Source organism: Neophocaena asiaeorientalis, unplaced genomic scaffold, assembly GCF_003031525.2.
Source record: "Neophocaena asiaeorientalis asiaeorientalis breed wild unplaced genomic scaffold, Neophocaena_asiaeorientalis_V1.1 scaffold156, whole genome shotgun sequence".
Taxonomy (NCBI): domain Eukaryota; kingdom Metazoa; phylum Chordata; class Mammalia; order Artiodactyla; family Phocoenidae; genus Neophocaena; species Neophocaena asiaeorientalis.
Window position 1 is genome coordinate 341,326 of NW_020173773.1, and position 23,698 is coordinate 365,023.

General features: G+C 38.2%; 1 protein-coding gene and 1 pseudogene across 1 annotated transcript in view; both read left to right on the forward strand.

Annotated features, from left to right (window-relative positions):
* ATF6 (activating transcription factor 6) overlaps positions 1–23,698 on the forward strand; it is a 214,950-nt gene that overhangs the window by 113,118 nt on the left and 78,134 nt on the right. The gene's annotated exons all lie outside the window — the stretch shown is intronic.
* LOC112403905 (proteasome activator complex subunit 3 pseudogene) lies at positions 20,299–21,082 on the forward strand (annotated as a pseudogene).

Here is a 23,698-nt window from a genome sequence, read left to right on the forward strand (position 1 = left end):
ATTCTTTTTTTGGTAGACTGCCTATTTCCTCTTCATTTGTTTGGTCTGGTGGGTTTTTACCTTGCTCCTTCATCTGCTGTGTGTTTCTCTGTCTTCCCATTTTGCTTATCTTACTGTGTTTGGGGTCTCCTTTTCGCAGCCTGCAGGTTCGTAGTTCCCGTTGTTTTTGGTGTCTGCCCCCAGTGGCTAAGGTTGGTTCATTGGGTTGTTTAGGCTTCTTGGTGGAAGGGACTAGTGCCTGTGTTCTGGTGGATGAGGCTGGATCTTGTCTTTCTGGTGGGCAAGTCTGTGTCTGGTGGTGTGTTTTGGGGTGTCTGTGACCTTATTATGATTTTAGGCAGCCTCTCTGCTAATGGGTGGGGTTGTGTTCCTGTCTTGCTAGTTGTTTGGCATAGGGTGTCCAGCACTGGAGCTTGCTGGTCGTTGAGTGGAGCTGGGTCTTGGTGTTGAGATGTAGATTTCTGGGAGATATTCGCTGTTTGATATTACATGGAGCTGGGAGGTCTGTGGTGGACCTGTGTCCTGAAGTCGGCTCTCCCACCTCAGTGAAACAGGCCTTACACCCGGTCGGAGCACCGAGACCCTGTCATCCACACGGAAAAAGAGAAAAAGGGGAAAAAAATATAAATCGTTGCTCCTGAAGTCCACCGCCTCAATTTGGGATGATTCGTTGTCTCTTCCGGTATTCCACAGTTGCAGGGTACATCAGGTTGATTGTGGAGATTTAATCTGCTGTTCCTGAGGCTGCTGGGAGAGATTTCCCTTTCTCTTGTTTGCACAGCTCCTGGGGTTCAGTTTTGGATTGGCCCCGCCTCTGCATGTAGGCCGCCTGAGGGCATCTGTTCCCACCCAGAGAGGCAGGGTTAAAGGAGCAGGTGATTAGGGTTCTCTGGCCCACTCAGGCTGGGGGGAGGGAGGGGTACGGAATGCGGGGCGAGCCTTCAGCTGAAGAGGTCGGTGTGACGTTGCAACAGACTGAGGCGCGCTGTCTGTTCTCCCGGGAAAGTTGTCCCTGCATCACGGGACCCTGGCAGTGGGGGGGCTGCACAGGGTCCCGCGAGGGGAGGTGTGGATAGTGACCTGTGCTTGCTTCTTGGTAGCTGCAGCAGCAGCCTTAGCGTTTCACGCCCATGTCTGGGGTCCGCGCTGAGAGCCTCGGCTCGCACCTGTCTCTGGAGCTCGTTTAGGCTGCGCTCTTAATCCCCTTTCCTCGCGCACCAGGAAACAAAGAGGCAAGAAAAAGTCTTTTGCCTCTTTGGCAGCTCCAGACCTTTTGCCGGACTCCCTCCTGGCTAGCCGTGGTGCACTAACCCCCAGCAGGTTGTGTTCGCGCAGCCAATCCCAGTCCTCTTCCTGGGGTCTGACCTCCAAAGCCCGAACCTCAACTCCCAGCCCCCACCTGTTCCGGCGTGTGAGCAGACAAGCCTCTCGGGCTGGTGAGTGCCGGTCGACCCTGATACTCTGTGCGGGAATTTCTCCGCTTTGCCCTCCGCACCCCTGCCCTCCGCACCCCTGTGTCTGCGCTCTCCTCCGCGGCCCCGAAGCTCCCCCGCTCCGCCACCCGCAGTCTCCGCCCACAAAGGGGCTCCTAGTGTGTAGAAACCTTTCCTCCTTCACAGCTCCCTCCCACTGGTGCAGGTCCCGTCCCTATTCTTTTGTCTCTGTTTTTTCTTTTGCCCTACCCAGGTACGTGGGGAGTTTTTTGCCTTTTGGGAGGTCTGAGTTCTTCTGACAGCCTTCAGTAGGTGTTCTGTAGGTGTTGTTCCACGCGTAGATGTATTTGTGGGGAGGAAGGTTATCTCCGCGTCTTACTCTTCTGCCATCTTGAAACTCCTCTCCAGAAGACTTAATCATTGGTTTGGGTGGTGAGGCTGAGTTATGAAAATGGGATTGGAGAGACTGGAAGGGGCCGTATCACGCAAGGACTGTGAGCTATGGTAAGGAGTTTCAATTTTATTCTGAGGGCCAATTAAGGGATTTAAGCAACTGAATGACATGAATGATTTAGTTTGTAGGACGGCTTTAGTTGCTGTCTGGGCCGAGGATTCGAAGGAGACATGGTAGAAGCAAAGAGAGCAATTAGAAGGCTTTTTCAGTAGTCCAGGTGATATGATGATGGCAATGGAGTGATGAATGGGTTCTAAATACATTTTGCAGATAGATTTAGTGGGAATTGGAGATGTTCAGATTTTTGGCTTGGGTAATTGGGTAGATAGTGCTACCATTTACTGAGATGAGAACGATTTGGTGTAGGGCAGGATAATATATTTTCATATGAATATTGAGTTCTTTTTGGAAACATTTAATTTTGAAATATCTGTGTGAATTTCATCTACGAAGAGAGTGTAGAGGGAGAAGAGGGCCCAGGATTGAATTAGAGATTCCATTAGAGAAGGATAGCCTGCAAAGGAAACCGAAACAGAGCAACCAGCAAAGTTGGAGGAAAGCCAGGAAAGCCAAGAGAGGATGGTTTCAAGAGGGAATGAGCACTTGATTTGAATACTGCTGAAAGGTCAGGTAAGGTCAAGGTAAGTATCTCCTGGATGTGTCAACATGAAAGTCATTGGTATCCTTCACAAGAGCCCTTTAGTGATGAGATGGAAGTGAAAGTGAGATTAAGGATGGATTAGGTGGTAAGGAAATGAGGACAGCATAACTATTTTGAGAACTGCCTATACAAGGTATGAACGAAATTTGTTGTCCACCATATCAGTAAATAAAAGATGTTGCAGCCGTCAAGTCACTATGGCCCCCCCGCCCCAACCTTGAGCCTTGAGGGAACTCAGGATGGGAAAGCACAGGATACTGGCCCTGGATGGCTAGGGTGCAGTGCATATCAAAGGAGTGATTTCAGTGAGCCCAGACTCTTGAATCTTCCCTTACATAGAAAAGCGCTAAATTTCTTAACTTGAGATATCTGGTTTTCTTTAATTCGCAGTAGTCTTTTGAAGTTCCAACCACCTGATCTTTGCAGCAGAAACTCCTGTATATCCTGGCTCTTCCCTTACCTCTTTGGAGCAGTGTCTTAGAGCTATCTTAAGTCCTCAGTTTTGTCCGCCAAATAAAACGTAATTCTCCACTTTTAGGTTGGGCATTTTTTTTTCTTTTTAGTTGACAAAGGGAACAGAGAAAAGATAATTGTTTTTTTAATCCCAAGATAACAATTTAAAATTTTAAAGGAATGAACCAGTGGATAGGAAGAGAGCAGTGTTAAGTAGGAGAAGTGATGAAGTCCTTGAGGAGGGGCAGAAGGGTGGAATTCATATCAAAAGTAGAAAGACTACCCTTTGCACTAGAAGGTGAGACCTTTCTTCTCTTGTGGTAGAGGCTAGGCCAGTTTATAGGTAGGACGTTTGGTTCCAGGAAGATAAGACATCTCTCATGGCTTCTTGTTTCCCACTGAAGTACAATGTGATCAGCTGCAGGTGAGTCTGTTGGAGGAGGGATAGGGGATTTGAGGAGAGAGGAGCAGGTGTGAAATTGTCGTCATAACTAATGGATTGTGTGCCTACCAGAGAAACAGTCGGATTGCCAGGCCATGGTGGGGTGCCAATTTGCAGTATGAGATAAGTGAAATCTCTGCAAGAAGGTGCTAGGTGTGGGGTTACAGTTGATTAATAAGACACAGCCCTTGCACTCAAGGAGTTTATAATCTGAAGAATGAAAGACAAATAATTACAGTACAGTCCTGTAGAGGGAACTCCTCCTGGAGACTTAACAGCTGAGACCTGACTGCTCTGAGATACCTTACCTAAAACTATTAACATCATAGCTCATGGTAACAAGAATATTCTAGACGGTGTGATAGTCACAACTATATTATTACATCTTGATGCAGTAGCTTGTTTCCTTTCTGCTAACATCATCAGGCACCTCATTAACACTTTGAAATGTGAGAAAAAGGACCATCCTTCTCTTCTTTCTCCCTCTTCTTGCCCCTCACACCTTTCTTTACTTCCAGCTGTTGGAAGCTAGAAAATTACAAGAATTTGTAGATGCAACCTAATAACACTGTTTTGTTTTTATTTGGCATGTTCTTTTTATCATTTTCTAACTAATTTTATGCTGCTGTAATCAGGAATATTTGAACATTTAGCATTTAACTTGGATTTCTGCCTTCCGGCCTTCTGAGGAGTTACCCTTATTAGCAATCAGGGAACCATACCACTTGGAAACTCTAATTCTCTTAAAATAAGAATAAAACCTTGTGACTGGTTTGAATTTAATTTTCTGCTATATGAAGCAAAGACATATTCTTTAACATAGTTTGTAATTAAAGTTGATAGTGAGATCTTGTATATCACGTAATGCCATTTTTTAAGGTGAAGATTAGCATTCTCCACCCTCCCCCCGCTTTATTGACATATAATTGATATATAACATTGCGTAAGTTTAAGGTATATAACATAATGATTAGATGCACATATATATCGTAAGATGATTACCACAATAAGGTTAGTTAACACATCCATCACCTCACATAATTGCCTTTTTGTTTTGTAGTGAGAACATTTAAGATCTACTCTCTCAGCAACTTTCAAGTATATAATACAGTATTGTTAACCACAGTCACCATGCTGTATATTAGATCTCTAGAACTTATTCACCTTATAACTGGAAATTTGTACCCTTTGACCAACATCTCCCCATTTCCCCCACCCCTCAGCCCCTGGCAACCACCATTCTACTCTGTTTCTATGAGTAACATTCTATTCTGTTTCAGCTTTTTTAGATTCCACATATAAGTGCGATTATACAGTATTGTCTTTCTCTGTCTGAATTCACTTAGTATGATAATCTCTGGGTCCATCCGTGTTGCTGCAAATGGCATTATTTCTTTTTATGGCTGAGTAATATTCCATTGCATATATATACCACATCTTCTTTATCCATTCACTGTCGATGGACATTTCCATGTCTTGCTATTGTAAATAGTGCTGCTATGAACATGGGTTGCAGATACTTTTTCAAATTAGAGTTTTTGTCTTTTCTGGATATATGCCCAGGAGTGGGATTGCTGGATCACATAGTAACTATATTTTTAGTTTTTTAAGGAACTTCCATACTGTTCTCCATAGTAGGATGTCCTTTTTATTGTATAATATTCCACTTGTGTGTGTGTATCACATTTTCTTTTTCCATTCATTCATCAGTAGACACTTAGGTTGTTTCCATGTCTTAGCTATTGTGAATAATGCTGCAGTGAACACTGGGGTGCAGATATCTCTTCAAGATATTGATTTCGTTTTTTTCAGATATACACCCAGAAGTAGGATTGTTCCATCATATGGTAGTTCTATCTTTAATTTTTTGAGGAACCTCCATACTGTTTTCCATGGTGCATTAGTCATTGCTGTTGTTTAAAAAAAAAAAAAAGCTTTAATGAGGTATAACTGACATTTAAGAAACTGCACATATTTAATTGCCCATTTTATAAGTTTTGACAAATGTATATCTCTGTGAAGTCATCACCATGGTCAAGATAATCAGCATGCCCATCATTCCTGAAAGTTTTAAATTTCCCCTTGCCCTTTTGTAATTTCTTCCCACCCATTCTCTCCCCTGTCATAGACAACCACTGATCTTCTTTCTGATACTATAAATTAGTTTACATTTAAAACAATTTTATATGAAGAAATCATACATTATATGTTTCTTTCTTCCAGCATAATTATTTTGAAAATCATCTACATTGTTGCTTTATTAGTAGTTCAATCCTCTATTCTGTTGTAGGGGTATAACAATTTGTTTATCCATTCACCTTGCATTTTTGACTAATACACATAATTGTTAACTGTAGTTACCATTGCTGTATCTTAGATCCCCAGAATTTATTCATCTTACAACTGGAAACTTGTACCCTTTGACCAGCATGAGTTTATAGATAAGGCTACTATGAATATTGGTGTACAAGTCTCTGTAGAGACATATGCTCTCATTTCTCTTGTGGAAATACCTAGGAGTAGAGCGGCCGGGTTATATGGTAGGTATGTTTTCCAAAGTGGTTGTACCATTTTCACCAGCAGTATATGAGTGTTCCAATTCCTCTATATCCTCACTGACACTAGATATGGCCAGTCTTTTTGATTTTAGCTATTTTAATAGGTATGTAGTGGTATCTCAGGTTTTAATTTGCATTTCCCTAATGACAAATAATTTTAACCATCGTTTCATGTGCTTATTTGCCATCCATATATCTTCTTTAGTGAAGTGTCTGTTCAGATCTTTTGCCCATTTTTAATTGGGTTGTAATTGTTTTCTTATAATTGATTTGAGAGTTCCTAAATATTCTAGATACAGGTCCTTTGTCAGTTACATGATTTGGGTATATTTTCTCCCAGTCTGTTGCTTTCTTTTCAATTTCTTATAAGTGTTTTTAAAAGAGTAGAAATCTTAATTTTGATGAAGTCCAGTCTATCATCTTTTTCTTTTATGGATCATGTTTTTAACCTAAGGTCACAAAGATTTTCTCATGTTGTCTTCTAAAAGTTTTGTAGTTTTAGGTTTTACATGTAGGTCTATAATCCATTTTAAGTTAATTTTTGTATATGGTGCAGGGATGGATCAAAGTTCATTTTTTGCATATGGATATCCAGTATTGTATAATATTCAGTGCTGTGTTTTCATGCAGTAGCTTTTTTTCTTCTGGTTTTATTGAGATATAATCGACATACAGCACCATATAAGGTGTACAGCATAATGATTTGACTTACACACATCATGAAATATTATCATAATAAGTTTATTGAATATCCATCATCTCATAGATACAAAACTAAATAAATAGAAAACAATCTTCTTTCCTTGTGTCCAGTAGCTTATAATAGAGTTAAAGCAAAGCCAAGCTTAAAAGGGTAGGCTGTCAGTTTTCTTGTGTTATCCTTGAAACTTTCATGTTGTACATTTTGCTGGAACTTCTTAAAACAGTATCCTGTGATTGAACTCCTTCAACCTCAAATTTCCCATCTTTATACTTAACCAATGAATTGTTATTTATATATTCTTTTGGAAACATAACATATACTGTAGATAATTACAGCAAAAGAGTAATGGGTAGCAGAAGATATTGCCAAACCAAGGTTCTAGAGACCAGACGAAATAAACACATAACATGGGCCTATACAGATCACAGTGCTAAGAAATACACAGAAAAGTAAGTGAAAGAGGAACTAACTAGAAAGTTTTTAAAAGAACTGTCTGCTACATTTTGTCTAATCTACTAGTGTTTCCCCCTTTTTTTTAGTAAAATAGAGCTACAGCATTAGACCCTAGAATTAAACTTTTAAAAATATATATGTTATGTATGTATGAATGTGTGTGTATACACATTCCTACATACACATGACATACACATAGTTTAGGCATTGGCTTAAAGAATAGAAAAATGACAGAGAGTATAGATAGTTTATCCTGTAGCATTGTGCAGCCTTATTCAGAAATAAGAAAAAGGTTTTCCACTCTGCTATGAGTCATTACCTTTTAGTTTAGTGGAGAAAATAACTTTGGAGGTGCTGAGACAGCCTCTTTTTTTTCTTTTTTTTTAGGCAATCATGTAGCATAGGCTCTGGAGTCAAATGAAGTTGGATTTCAACCAGCATCGTTCTATTGCTTACAAACTCAAAGACTTGAGGGAAATACTTTTCAGAGCCTCGGTGTCTTATCTCTAATACAGTAATATTAATAATTATCTCTTCATAGGTTAAGAAATTTAAACAGAATAATAAAATAATAAATCAGGTACTAGAACAGTACTTAACACATAGTAGGTGTTCAATATATGTCTGTTTCTCTGTCATCAGGGAACTGACCTTTTGAAGTCTATGGCTACAGTTTGAAGAGTCCATAAATGGATAGGACAAGGGGAAAGAGTTTGTTTTTCATTAGATACAGCACAATCATCCATGATCACACCCCAGCCCGAACTCCCCATAAAGATGCATTTTAACACCATTATCATCCATCAACAGACAGAAAATTAGCACATTTGGAAAGAGTATGAAATCTGCAAGATTTTACAAGTGACTTTTTTTTTTTTTTTTTTTTTTTTTTTGGGGTCGCCTAATGTCCCCTGCATCGGCAGACGGACTCTCAACCACTGCGCCACCAGGGAAGCCCTACAAGTGACTTTTATATTACTATCCATTATCTGATTAGGTTTATGAAGGCTTTATTTATATAATTTAGACCTGCCCTTTATCCTTTTTTGGGGTAAAGGGAATCATAAATTTGAAAGGAAGCGCTCTTCCAAACAGAAGGATAGCCAGAATCTCCCTCAGTAGTCTATAACCTCTTACAGTAGCCTTTAAAAAAGTGATTTTAGAGTGATTTCCTGAATTGACTCTATTTCAGTGTTCATTTCATGTGATGTCTATAGAAACTAGATACTTAGATTACAGACAGAAAACTAAGTAACAGAAGACACCAGGTTATCAGCTGTTTTTAGGGTTTATTCAAATTGAGTATGTCACATTCATTTTGATGGATTTAGTGACATCGGCTGATAACTGAAAAGAAACTATAGTCTTTAACCTTTCCATATTGATATCAGATAGGAGCCATTTGACTGATACATTGTATATATGATAGGTCATCCAGAAGATGTAATAAACATTATATATTTGTAGCATAAAACTAGTCTTGTTTTCCTATAAGTATTAATAACATACACAAAATCACAGATTTTAAAACAGTTACATCAGCATAGTTTTAGTATTATTAATGTTATTGTACAAGCTTCCAATTCTGCTGCTCATTTTTAGATGAAGTCTGTTACCTGACATTTTTATATATAATGGAAGTTCATAGGCTATTAAGTAGATCAAAAATTAATGATAAAATAATTTGAATTCAGATTATAAAATAGTTCAAGTCTATTCTGATGAAACAGCTTCACTTAAGACTGAGGCTTTGGGGTCAGCTTTTTAGCTATACAGTTTATCTTATTTTTTTAAGTAAAATATGTAAGTATGTATTATTATACCATACAAAAAGAAGTGGTCAACCTAATTTCTGTGCATATATGATTGCTGATTTTTCTGAAAACTATTGTCCTCCTAGGATTATTTTACCAACTGTGTGTTCAGCTTAGATTCAGGAGAATACAGTATCTCCTTAAGCAAAATACTTATTAGAACCAAAACAAGTCCAGACTCAGTTGCTTTTATCTGTATTTTTTTGATTTTACTGCAATTTGGTATAGTTGGCATTAGTTGAAAATAGAAAGATAAAGAGGCATAATTTCTATCTATCAAAATGTGAATCTCAATTTCATTTTGAAACACTTATATTTTAAGAAGGTGAATGTAAGTGATAAATAGCAAAATCCAAATTGTTTTTAAACACGTAACATCTCTTTTATTGCTCTTTGAGAGAAAACATAAATATGAGATATCTTCATAATATAAAAGGTTTTTTCTTCAAGCTTTTAAGGATTGATTTTATTATTCAAAAAACTTTATTCTTGCTAAGTTGTGTCTATTTGAATAATTGCTTTATGTTTATAATTTAAAAAAAAGTTTTTCCAAATGCAGTTATCCTCAAAGAATTATTATTTAATCAAGAGATTTAAACAATTTTGCTGTCATTCATCCAACAAAATATTTATTGAGTAGCCATTATGTTTCAGGCTATCCTCACTGCAAAAAATCCAATAAACAAAACAAAAAAGCCCTTGCTTTTATGTTCTAAAGATGGACACAACAAATATACAAATAAATATGTAATAGAATATCAGTTTGTGATAAGGGCTAAGAAGGAAACTCAAAATGAGAGGACAGAGAGTAATTTTATTTTTTAAAATTTAATTATTTTTTATACAGCAGGTTCTTATTAGTCATCCATTTTATACACATCAGTGTATACATGTCAGTCCCAATCTCCCAATTCATCACACCCCCCACCCCCACCCCTGTGCCGCTTTCCACCCTTGGTGTCCATACGTTTGTTCTCTACATCTGTGTTTCAATCTCTGCCCTGCAGACCGGTTCATCTGTACCATTTTTCTAGGTACCATGTATATGCGTTAATACATGATATTTGTTTTTCTGACTTACTTCACTCTGTATGACAGTCTCTGGATTCATCCACGTCTCTACAAATGACCGAGTTTCGTTCCCTTTTATGGCTGAGTAATGTTCCATTGTATATATATACCACATCTTCTTTATCCATTTGTCTGTCAGTGGGCATTTAGGTTGCCTGCATGACCTGACTATTGTAAATAGTGCTTCAGTGAACATTGGGGTGCATGTGTCTTTTTGCATTATGGTTTTCTCTCGTATATGCCAAATAGTGGGATTGCTGGGTCATATGGTAATTCTATTTTTAGTTTTTTAAGGAACCTCCATACTGTTCTCCATAGTGGCTGTATCAATTTACATTCCCACCAACAGTGCAAGAGGGCTCCCTTTTCTCCACACCCTCTCCAGCATTTGTTGTTTCTAGATTTTCTGGTGATGGCCATTCTGACTGGTGTGAGGTGATACCTCATTGTAGTTTTGATTTGCATTTCTCTAATAGTTAGTGATGTTGAGCAGCTTTTCATGTGCTTCTTGGCCATCAGTAAGCCTTCTTTGGAGAAATGCCTATTTAGGTCTTCTGCCCATTTTTGCATTTGGTTGTTTGTTTTTTTAATATTGAGCTGCATGGCTGTTTATATATTTTGGAGATGAATCCAGTTAGGATTGTCTATGTTTAGTATCATGTCATCTGCAAACAGTGACAGTTTTACTTCTTTCCAATTTGTATTCCTTTTATTTCTTTTTCTTCTCTGATTGCCATGGCTAGGACTTCCAAAACTATGTTGAATAATAGTGGTGAGAGTGGACATCCTTGTCTTGTTCCTGATCTTAGTGGAAATGCTTTCAGTTTTTCACCATTGAGAATGATGTTTGCTGTGGGTTTGTTGTATATGGCCTTTATTATGTTGAGGTAGGTTCCCTCTGTGCCCACTTTCTAGAGAGCTTTTATTATAAATGGGTGTTGAATTTTGTCAAGAGCTTTTTCTGCATGTATTGAGATGATCTTTTGGTTTTTATTCTTCAGTTTGTTAATATGGTGTATCACATTGATTGATTTGCATATATTGAAGAATCCTTGCATCCCTGTGATAAATCCCACTTGATCTTGGTACACGATCCTTTTAATGTGTTGTTGGATTCTGTCTGCTAGTATTTTGTTGAGGATTTTTGCATCTATATTCATCAGTGATATTGGTCTGTAGTTTTATTTTTTTGTAGTATCTTTGTCTGGTTTTGGTATCAGGGTGATGGTGGCCTCATAATCAACTTTGTTTATCTTCTCAAAGAACCAGCTTTTAGTTTTATTGATCTTAGCTTTCGTTTCTTTGTTTCTATTTCATTTCTTCCTGCTCTGATCTTTATGATTTCTTTCCTTCTGCTAACTTTGGGCTTTGTTTGTTCTTCTTTCTCTAGTTCCTTTAGGTGTAAGGTTAGATTGTTTATTTGAGATTTTTCTTGTTTCTTGAGGTAGGCTTGTATATATGAACTTCCTTCTTAGAAGTGCTTTTGCTGCATCCCATAGGTTTTGGATCGTCGTGTTTTCATTATCATTTATGTCTAGGTCTTTTTTGATTTCCTCTTTGATTTCTTCAGTGATCTCTTGGTTATTTAGTAATGTATTGTTTAGCCTCCATGTGTTTGTATTTTTTACGTTTTTTCCCCTGTAATTCATTGCATGTAATTCATCTCATGGCGTTGTGGTCAGAAAAGATGCTTGATACGATTTCAGTTTTCTTAAATTTACTGAGGCTTGATTTGTGACCCAAGATGTGATCTATCCTGGAGAATGTTCCGTGTGCACTTGAGAAGAAAGTGTAATCTGCTGTTTTTGGATGGAATGTCCTATAAATGCCAATTAAATCTATCTGGTCTATTGTCTCATTTAAAGCTTCTGTTTCCTTATTAATAATTTTCTGTTTAGACGATCTGTCCATTGGTGTAAGTGAGGTGTTAAAGTCCCTCACTATTAGTGTGTTACCGTCGATTTCCTCTTTTATAGCTGTTAGCAGTTTCCTTATGTATTGAGGTGCTCCTATGTTGGGGGCATGTATATTTACAATTGTTATATCTTCTTCTTGGATTGATCCCTTGATCATTATGTAGTGTCTTTCTTTGTCTCTTGTAACATTCTTTATTTTAAAGTCTATTTTATCTGATATGAGTATTGCTACTCCAGCTTTCTTTTGATTTCCATTTGCATGGAATATCTTTTTCCATCCCCTCACTTTCAGTCTGTATGTGTCCCTAGGTCTGAAGTGTCTCTTGTAGATAGCATATATATGGGTCTTGTTTTTGTATCCATTCAGCAGGCATGTGTCTTTTGGAGCATTTAATCCATTCACGTTTAAGGTAATTATCAATATGTATGTTCCTATTACCATTTTCTTAATTGTTTTTGGTTTGTTTTGTAGGTCCTTTTCTTGTGTTTCCACTTAGAGAAGTTCTTTTTGCATTTGTTGTAGAGCTGGTTTGGTGAATTCTCTTAGCTTTTGCTTGTCTGTAAAGCTTTTGATTTCTCCATTGAATCTGAATGAGATCCTTGCTGGGTAGTGTAATCTTGGTTGTAGGTTCTTCCCTTTCATCACTTTAAGTATATCGTGACAGTCCCTTCTGTCTTGTAGAGTTTCCACTGAGAAATCAGCTGTTAACCTTATGTGAGTTCCCTTGTGTTATTTGTCATTTTTCTCTTGCTGCTTTCAATAATTTTTCTTTGTCTTTAATTTTTGTCTGTTTGATTACTATGTGTCTCGGCGTGTTTCTCCTTGGGTTTATCCTGTAAGGGACTCTGCACTTCCTGGACTTGGGTGGCTATTTCCTTTCCCATGTTAGGGAAGTTTTCGACTGTAATCTCTTCAGATATTTTCTCGGGTCCTTTCTCTCTCTCTTCTCCTTCTGGGACCCATATAATGCGGATGTTGTTGCATGTTATGTTATCCCAGAGGTCTCTTAGGCTGTCTTCATTTCTTTTCATTCTTTTTCCTTTATTCTGTTCCGTGGCAGTGAATTCCACCATTCTGTCTTCCAGGTCATTTATCCATTCTTCTGCCTCAGTTATTCTGCTATTGATTCCTTCTAGTGTAATTTTCAATTCAGTTATTGTATTTTTCTTGTCTGTTTGTTCTTTAATTCTTCCAGATCTTTGTTAAACATTTCTTGCATCTTCTCGATCTTTGCCTCCATTCTTTTTCCGAGGTCCTGGATCATCTTCACTGTCATTATTCTGAATTTTTTTCTGGAAGGTTTCCTATCTCTACTTCAGTTAATTGTTTTTCTGGGGTTTTATCTTGTTCCTTCATCTGGTACATAGCCCTCTGCCTTTTCATCTTGTCTGTCTTTCTGTGAATGTCAGTGATTTTAAATGAATACAGAGAAAGTACATTTTTTCAGGCTGAAGCATATAAATTCTTTGGCTTGTTTTTTTTGAAATTTACTTTTGACTATTTCTGCTGGTGAAAATTATTTAGAGAAATTAGAAACTCACTGTACATATTTTGTATACTAACTTAATTTAGCCCCAACTAGTGAATTTAGCATTTATGAATGGAAGGGTCTATGGAGGAATAAAATCTTTAGTTAATCACTATTTTACTTTTAGCAGTAATGTCTGCAGCTCATGAAATCTGTAATTCTGGAGTGGTTTCAGCTTGCACCAGCCCCTGGGGAGTCTGTTGATACAGCACTGAATTACAGATTATTATTCAGCTGTAGAACTTTTATGCTTAGGCATTTTCTTACATCTTCCTCCCTCAGTCAGTGAGATCTTGTATTTTTGCCAAATAAAACAAATCCCATACTAATAAGAAGCTATAAATAAACAGTAGGAGTGTGAGTCAGGGCCAGCACCACCCTTATTCCTTGTGTGTGTACCTCTCTGGTACTCCCCGATATGTTCATTTTGCACAAACATGTAGTAATGCATAACTAGTGTTCTGCAGACCAACACCAGTTATTTAAGTGAGGGCTCTTTTCCACAACTAAGCAATAGTTTGACTGGTAGAATTCTAGAATATTACCAGAGTCAAAAGCAGAGTGTGAAACTCTGCATACTGTTGATGGGAGAGAAAAAGAAATATATTTCCTACTTTTCCTGTAAACCCCTAAAGAGTTCAGCCCAGAAGACTGCTGTTAGATCTAGCAACTTTTCAGGGGAAATAAGAAAAAGATAAGTTGCTTGAGAGTCCCATCTCTTCTGCTAGTCAGGTCCTATCTGATCAATTTTATCCTGTTTCTTTCATTAATTCATTTATTCAGTAAATATTCATTGAACATTTATTGTTACCTGGCACACTGCTACCAAAGAACATATAAAAATGAAAAAACTAAAATGCTTGTCCTCAAGGAATTTATTATGGTAAAGAAAAGTGACTTGTAAATCCGAAATGACAACACTGTGATAGGAACTGTAAAAGAGATTTATGCAGAATACTTTGAGATACAAATAAAACTACTACCATTTATGAAGAATTTAGTGTCCTAGCTGTTTTATGTAAGTTGTTTCATTTAATCCTTTCAACAGCTTTATGAGGTAGATATTATTATGCTATTTAACTTGTGCCAGGAGCACTAACTTCTAGGAAGGGAGAAGGTGGTATCAGGGAAGGTTTTTTCAGAAACAGTTCTTGAGTTGATTACAGCAGGATGAATTGGTAGGATAGAGAGTGGGAGGAAGATGATACAGTGGGCATTTTACGCAGAGAGAGGTGAATATGTAAACCATAGGACGTGTGAGAGTACTGTTGTTGGAATGTAGAGTAGGTTCTGGGAAATAAGAGATGGCAGGATCCAGATCATGAAAGAACTTGTGGACTATGCTTAAGGAATTTGGTCCTTACACTATAGAAGATAGAAATATGATCCAAAACGCATTTCAGGAAGATAGCTCTGGAATTGTTTGCACAAGGCATTATAAGAGGGGTTTTACTTTTAAAGGAAGAAATTCTCCACCAGCACTGACTTATGTTTATTAAGTACATATAAACACAAAACTTGAAACATCTACTTTTAGTTTGCAAATACAAAACCAAAATAATATAATTATATAATATAAATAAGTTATATAAATTAAATATAAATAATATTACAAAGATCAAATCAACAACTTGAATTTATGTAATAGACCATGTTTTTATGTCACTACTGATAAGTGAAGGTGATACTGACTCTTATGGTGCAAGTCTTTTCAATTTTTAATTAAACATTTCCATATTATTGAGTTCTCTGTGATAACTTAATTCTCCTCGCAGTTTTCTCTTTTTTTTTTTGGCGGTATGCAGGCCTCTCACTGTTGTGGCCTCTCCTGTTGCGGAGCACAGGCTCCGGACGCGCAGGCTCAGCAGCCGTGGCTCACGGGCCTAGCCGCTCTGCGGCATGTAGGATCTTCCCAGACCGGGGCATGAACCCGTGTCCCCTGCATTGGCAGGCGGACTCTCAACCACTGCGCCACCAGGGAAGCCCCAGTTTTCTCTGTTTGAATCACTAAGAAAACCTTTGTTCTATCTGATTTACAGTTATTTGGGAAAAGGAGATAAAGGATCATCATACCTAATAGGCTCCTCTCTCATCAGTTAAGGTAGATGTACTTGGTGCTATCATAATCATAAAAACGTAATCGCTGGCCCAAATTGCATGTCAGTTATAATATGACCCAGAATATGCTTACATCAGTTAATGAATCATCAAAATGAAGACACAAATAATTACAGGGAACCGATGGAATTCAATTTGAAAAATGCTGAACTAGAAGATTCATTGTTCATCCAGTACATTATTGATCCAGGGATTTTGTAAACAAGGAAGCTATCAGTGACTTGGGTAGAGAGTCATTGGCCAAAGCATCTTAAAAAGTTGGGAATCCAGGACCTAGAGATCAGTGGGTTTTTTGTTAAAAATCAGTGACCTTAAGGACCCTTGACAGTAGACATCATTGTTTCCAAACTATCCCAATTATGTAATTTGTAAGATAAAATAATGTGAACTTGATGAAGACATGGCTTTTGCCAGAAGGGGTTCTATTCAGAAATGCACTTTTCAGCCAAGGTCGCCAGTAAAACTTTGTGCTTGCTTCACCTATGCCCTCTGTGATATGGCCTCTAAATACTGATGATCTCAGAAATTCAAGCCATTAAAAAAAGATACTTATATTCAACTATGTAGTACAATTAGTCACTACTGCTAAGTAACAAGATAGTGAACAAGAAAATTGTATCTTGGTTTGTCTAGAATACACAGTTCTACTCCATTTCAAAGAGTGAAGGGAGATTTTGGACTGTTGATAGACTCTCCTTCAATAATAGCTAACATTTATTGAGCAATTAATGTTTGAGGCACTGTGCTAAACTCTCTACATGTATTAACTAATTTAATCCTCAGAACAACTTTTATAAATATTATTATAATGCTCATTTTATAGATGAAGAAAATAAAGCACAGAGAGATTAGATAACTTAGCCAGGGTCACATGGGTAGTAAGTAGCAAAGCTAGGATTTGAACATGACTAACTTCGTAACTTTAACCACAATGCTATATTGCCAACTCCTCTTCATTTAGAGCCATGCTCGTGTTAGATGTGGAGGCTGATTCTGACAAAAGGGCACTGCAGTGAATACCTCCACATCATTTATTTCTGTACCTTTATGTGCAGCAATCTAGGAGGAAGAATGAAGGAAGAGGACGTGATATATTTGTCAGCCCTAGAAATTGCTCATTTGGGGGTCTACATAACATAAGATCCACTGCAACCCAGAGATGAAAAATTTTATAAATATAAGGGGATAAATATTACCATCCACCAGAGCCTTAAGATTATCTAGATTTAGCACCATTGATAATATTTCTCCTAACTTTTATAGATAGAAAGAAATCAGTGGGAAAAACAGCTTATTTTGAATGTTTAAATTTCAATCCATATCTCAAGCTTACAGGTATCTCCAATAGTTGACATAACAGTTGCTTAGAATAGTTCTGTAAATGGAACCCATATGCAGGACCACAGAATCCCTTCTTCACAGGGCATAGTTTCAGAGTTGGAGGATATTTAAAGGATAAGCCAATCCATAAATCTGTAGGCATTCCTAAAAGAAGAGTGGGGTGTCAGTTATTGGCATGAGTACATAATGAACCCTGCTGGGCTGTGGAGAAAGGAGAAACTGACCTGAACAAGACAATACTCTACACAGCTGTCCCTGGCCTTCCTCCACCTGTTAGCACTCAGTGTTAATTTCATGGGTCAAATCAAGGCATGCAAGTTTATTAAACAATTTTTAAAAACAACCACTGATTGCTGATGGTTGATGGGGGTAGAAAAATTAGGAGCTGTTACTTTCCTACCGACTGCTATCTCATTAACAAGGACAGGAAACATTATGAAAAAATAAAATTCTTAGGTCCCACTAGAAAAAAGAGCAGCTTAATCCCCAAAGGATTTAAATTTATCATTAGACAACTAAAGAAAATAATTTCATATAAATGGCTATTCACTGTCATAATAAGTAGAAAGAAACTTTCCTACTTCTTTAAAAGAGCAACTAGAAATGTTTTCTGTTTGAAAACAGAGTAACCATTTGTTAAACCATATATACCACTGAGGATGTTTTTAGCATAAAAGGGAATTTCCATGCTGGCGCCATCGTAATCTTTTATAGCCAAAGTTATGAAGAAAATCAACATATGGGAAATTGTGGTCATGTTTTAAGATTTGCTTTTTCTTTTCTGTTTGATAGCCCTATCTAAATTCCCATAAGTTGAATGTAAATATGTGTGTGTAAAAATGTATATCTAATTCACCTCTTAGGAGAGGTTTAATATAAGTATAAATAGAAATGATTTACCTAAGCTCCCCCCCAAAAATTACGTAGTATTGAATTCTGCCTTTTCTCATCTCTCCACATCTAAAACAATCACTACATACTGTTAATTTTACTTCTAAGATATTCTTTTTTTTTTTCCTAAGATATTCTTGATGCTTCTCTTTCAGCCCCATCACCACCACTTAAAATGAGGCATACTTTCTCATTTGGATTATGGCACAGTCTCTCTTCCTTTAGTTTCTTCTTCAAATTCACCTCCACCATTGAAATCATACATCTGTGCGTATTTTTTCCCTGCCTAAATGTCCTTCATTGGCTTTTATTAAATCCAGGTTCCTAAAGCATGGCAAACAGGGCCCTGCCTCCATGAGCTGGTTCTTGCTTACTTCTCCTGCCTCATTTCCTGCCACTTCCCTTATATCTTAAGATCCAACTTACCAGTAATCCCCCATTACCTCTCTCACATACATACGCGCCTTTATCTCCCCTGCCCCACCTCTGAACATATAATTACTGTCACCACAGTCTTCTTTGTCATTCCTGAGAGGCTTGAATTGATCCGAACGCAGAAACCATCTTTGAATTTTCAACTCCTGACTGGGGCTGAACAACTTAATTGCTAGTTTGTTAGTATAGGTATCTTAATATCTTACATGTGTAGTTGAAGCTATGATGAGCTTCCCAGATCCCTCCTCAGAACTCAAGTTTTTATCTCCCAATTGCTAAAAGTCTTGCTACCAAAGAGCCCTCTTCAGGAACTGCTTTGACCCCACCTCAGGACAGCTCTGAAGGACATTTCCCGGTTCCCCATGGGGTCAGTTGAGGCCTTGAGATTGCATCGAAGTCCAACTTCTCCCTGTTCTGTCTCTTTCTTTCCACAGGTGTTTATCTTAAGAGGACTCCCTAATAAACCTCCTGTAAGCAAGTTCTCTGCTTGCTGGGGAACCCAACCTGTAACATGTTTGTCTTGTTGATTGTTTTTTCCTTTCAGTTCTAGATTTTGTGAAGTTATAGTTAGCTAAAATCTTACTAAGTCAGGATCATTTCATCAGACATGTATTGAGCACCTGCTCCATGCCAGCTGCAAAAGAACTGAATTAAGACTTGGCCCCTGCCCTGAAGGAGTTTACAGTCTGACTGAGGTGACAATTACATTTGAAACCATACTATAGCATCATTAGAAAAATCCTTTTTTTAACTAAACTTTAGTAATTTTAGAATAAAAGTCAAAGGCTTGGATTTTACTCTGTGGTACTGCAGAGAACAGAAGGAAAATATTTCAGGGAAAGGAAAATGAATATAAATAAATAGGATGAAAGTTTAGAAGTTTACAGAATTTGTCTCTATGATTCCGGAAACTTTTAAGGAAAAGGTAGTTGTTTCATTTTTTATTTTGAAATAAGTTTGAACTTACAGAGAAGTTAGAAGAATAATACTGAATTCTCATACACCCTTTATACAGATTCATCAATTTGTACCATTTCTCCACATGATTTAGCATTCTCATTCTCTACACACACACACACACACACACACACACACACACACACACACACACACACACACACACACTTTTTCTGAACCATCTGAGAATAGATTAAATATATCATGTCACTTTATCCCTTAATACTGTAGTGTGTACTTCCTAAAAACAAGGACATAACCTCTGTAACAACCATACACTTATGAAATTCAGGAAGTTTGACTGTGTTACTTTAATTTACAGTCCAGATTCAATTGTTAATTATTCCCCAAAAGATGAATTTTAAGAAGAGTCATATAACTTAACATATGTAATTTAAACTAAAAATTGTATGAAGTAAGCCATAGACGATCTCAGAAGTCTACTAACTTGATTAAAATACAATAGTGAAGTGAACTCACTTCTGACTTTCTAAGGGGAAAGCATGGATAGGCCCAGGTTACGTGTAAAGGTGTGACTTGAGGCTCTCCAGAAGTGAGCCTTGTTCTGGAGAGCCCATTTTGTGAGACGCCTTTCAAAAGAGATCGTGTATTCTGGATCCAGGGATTGTGGATTTCCTTGAGCTCCTATGTAAAGAGCACCGACTTGTCATTGACTGGTCTTCACAGCTTAAGTTTAACGATGTTCTTGAAAGTGGCTTCCCGCCAGCCAGGCCAGTAGGTAGGGGAGGCGCAGCTCAGATAACTAGATCCAGCTGGGTCCCCCGACACGTTGTCTTCGGTGCTCTAGCGGCTAGGCACTCGAAGCCTAGGCTGGTCCCACGAAGCCTGTCTGCCGTCCTCTTGGCCAGGGCGCCGTCTGGAGGGCGTGGTCAGCGTGTGGCTCCCGCTTTCCGCGTGCCGGCCCGCAGGGACCTCCTGGACGTCTTTTCGCCCTGGCAGGGCCTTGGTCTGTTGGGAGTTGGTGGTGGCGGCAGAAGCGCAAACCTAGCCTGCGGAGGAGGGAGAAACTCAGGCCGTGTCTCCTCCAACACTCGACGCCCTGGAGGTCATGGCTTCCCCGCTGAAGCTAGAGCAGGACGTGCAGGGGAAAGTAGATTCATTTCGGGCCCGCATTGCCCAGGAGGCCGAGGATCTATCTGGTGTACACCTTCTTCCCTCAGAAGCTGTCAGAGCTGGATGGTCGGGTTCAGGAGCTCTGCCTGCAAGACCTATCCAGAATACGTTCGGTGCCTGCCCCAGACACTGCGCGGGATGGCCCCAACCGGGATCCGCAGCCTCTGCAGACCCAGTCCTTCATCAAAGTACTAGCAATGCCAGGCAGCGAGGGGCAGCTTCTGCGAAGCAACCAGCATCTGGTGGAGCTGATTCAGCACGTAAAACCCGAGATCGAGCTGCTGAGAGAGAAATGCAACACCCTGTGGATGTGGGTGCAGCTGCTCCTCCCAAAGGCGGAGGACAGCAACAACTTTGGAGTGTCTATCCAGGAAGATACCGCGGACCAGCTGTGGACCGTGGAGAGCACAGCGGCCTCCTGTCTATGCCGCTTCTCCACCTATTACAACACCCAGGCCAAGTTGGTATCCAAGATAGTGAAATACCCCCAGGTGGAAGATTATCACCGCACTGTAGCCGAGGTTGACGAAAACGAGTACCAGAGTGTGTGCCAGATCCTGCTCCACGAATGGAACCAGTATGCCACCTTGCATGACGTAATCCTCAAAAACGTTGAGAATATCAGGACCCCTTGGAGCACCAACACTAACAACCTATACCGAGGACCTTTCTCCACCCCATTTTCCTTCAGGAGTTGGCTGAGCTGTTCAGGCAGCTAGAAGGCTGGTTATTGATGACTCTACAGGTGACGAAACGACTGGAAGTGTGCGTTACTCTTTAGTGACAGTTTCATATAGCTTATCCTCATACTGAATCCTCTTTTGGTGTAATTTTTATTTGATTTTTCTTCCAGAAGAGAGAATGGGAAGAAGCCATCTGGTAGAAGGTAGTAAGGTTGGACAAGGAGAAAGGACTGCCATTTTTAAAAGTAGCTTTGTTGATGAATGTTGGCCAAGGTTTCTTGTTTTATGGCATTGGTGACATTGAATAGTTTCAGGGGTTAATAAAAAAAACCTAAAGTTTCAAAGAAAGTTAAATGAAGGTTTCCTAAGGTTCCACTCTATGTTACTTTGTTCAAACATCAGAAATTCCCCATTTATACCATCATTTCTTTTTTGCAAGAAAAGGAGTTTAAAGGGATGTGTTTAGGTCATTGTATGCTTTCAATTTAGCAGATTGAAATAAAACTTGGTTTTACCGTATTTTGATGGCCTAAGTGTGCTTATCTGAACTTTAATTTTCAGGTGTATAGTTTCCCTTCTCCTCAGCTGGACTCGTACCCTTGATATTTTTCAACTCTGATGCGTAAGAAAAATGAGCATGTAAAGAGCAATAGGTCTTAACTGTTCTAAAGAAATGGTCATCCATACCTCCCTTAGAATGAAGAGAAATCTGTGAAAGCAGCTTCCTTGCACAACCTTCTACCATCTCAGTGTCTTCTACTTTCCTTTTACACACAATTTAGAATTTCTTCTATGAATCCATTTATCTCTTAAGTCCCTGCCAAGTCCTTCAAGCTTTATATCACATTTTTTTCTCAACCAATTTTCATCTCCATTCCCCTTTTGTCTCTTAAGATATGTCTTATAGGCTCTTATAAGAGTTTTCCTCTCAAATTGTATGGGTCATTTAAAAAATCTAAATAACTCTAAAATGTGACTGGGTTTTTTCCTCCTGACTGCTTTTGAGGCCTGGTTGAAGGGAAACCGTTGTCATCTTCTCAATAGTGATCTATACTGTTGGTATATTTCAAGTCCAGCATTTCCAAATTTCATTTGCAGGTAAGATAAATTAATGTACCCCGAGTCACCTTCTGCATCAGAGAATTTCTTGTGATGTGATATGATGAATCATTCTTCCATAGTGGTTTTTGTTCAGAATTTTATCTTTTTTGTTGATGAAGATACTTCAGCCAGCTGAAGTATATTTATTGAAACATTTTTTTTCAGTTTTAGTATTATTTGAGGATCTTCATCACTCAAAATCACCACCCGTGGAACTTACATAATACACACTTCGAAAAAGTGAGAGCGGGAGCCTTTTTGTAGATAGGAATGAGATTATCCCTGTGTACAAGTGACAGCTTCATCTCTTTTTCCTATTCAACTAACTGTGCCCTGAATCCTTATAATATTTTCAAGACTGTATACATACGTAAGTTGTGAGCTTAACCTTTTAATGTACTTTTATAGTAGTACTTTCATGCAATAAATTATTTCTCAAATGAGTTATTGGTAGGGAAATTACGAGGGATTAAATTTATTTTTTGTGAGAAATGAGAATGTTATTTCCCATTGAAATTTCTTTTCCACATAATGTAAGACCCTCTGAAACTAGGTAACTATATAAGTCAGAGTCCAGAATCTATTACTGAAACTTACATAATTCTACCTTTTTTTCCCCTTTGTGCAATATCTTTGTAGGAATATATTTCTTGCTACAAATGAAACTACCTTCAGATCTTGCTTTAGATAGGGTCAAAACATGATTATTTTGTCTTCTCTTTTAATTGATCCTAATCATCCCTCCCCTCTCCCCTTTCCCCATTTAATGAACGAAATCACTTTTGAACGAGACTATTTAGGAGTTTCAACAATGCGTTTTGGTTGTCAAGGGTGAAAACCAGCACAAACCTTTATTATATAGACTTGACTCTAAAAGCTGCTATGAAAGCATTTCCTATTTAACAGCAAGAATTGTTTAAGATGAAAGCAGAGATGTTTTCTTTTGCATCTTTTTTTTAAAAAACAAATATTTATTAGTCTGACTGCACCACATTTCTAGTGGGTTGTTTTTTGTTTTTCTAGGTGGATAGTGATGCCCATTACGTTTTTTCTGAGGTGGTGTCAGTCTACCCAGGAAGTGCCTAATGACTTTTGGCTTTTCTTTTGCTTTTTCATTTTCCTTATCTGTTTGACCTGAAGGAGTAAAACAACTGTTTCTTCGTGAGTGAAGTGAATTAGAGATAAAATTCTGTTTCAATCACCTTTTAAAAAATTTTTACTTATAGTTATATCTGTATAACTTATAACCTTATAACTGGGCCTGTCCTTACTAAAATGAATATGACTATGTGTCTATTCTGACCTATATAGATTAGAAAAATTTGTAACTGGTTTAGTGGAAGCTTTATTTTCAAAGTAAACTTCTAAAAAATGATGCCACGGTAAAACAAGTTTATTCTTTCATTGAACTTCTGAAAAGCCCGAATCTTTCAAATTGGACCTTATAAAACAACAAAAGATATTGCCTAATAGAAAGACTTTTGTTTGCATTTAACATTCTTCCTCAAGCGTTCTCTTTATTTCCCTTGTAAGGTATTAAATCTGATTCAG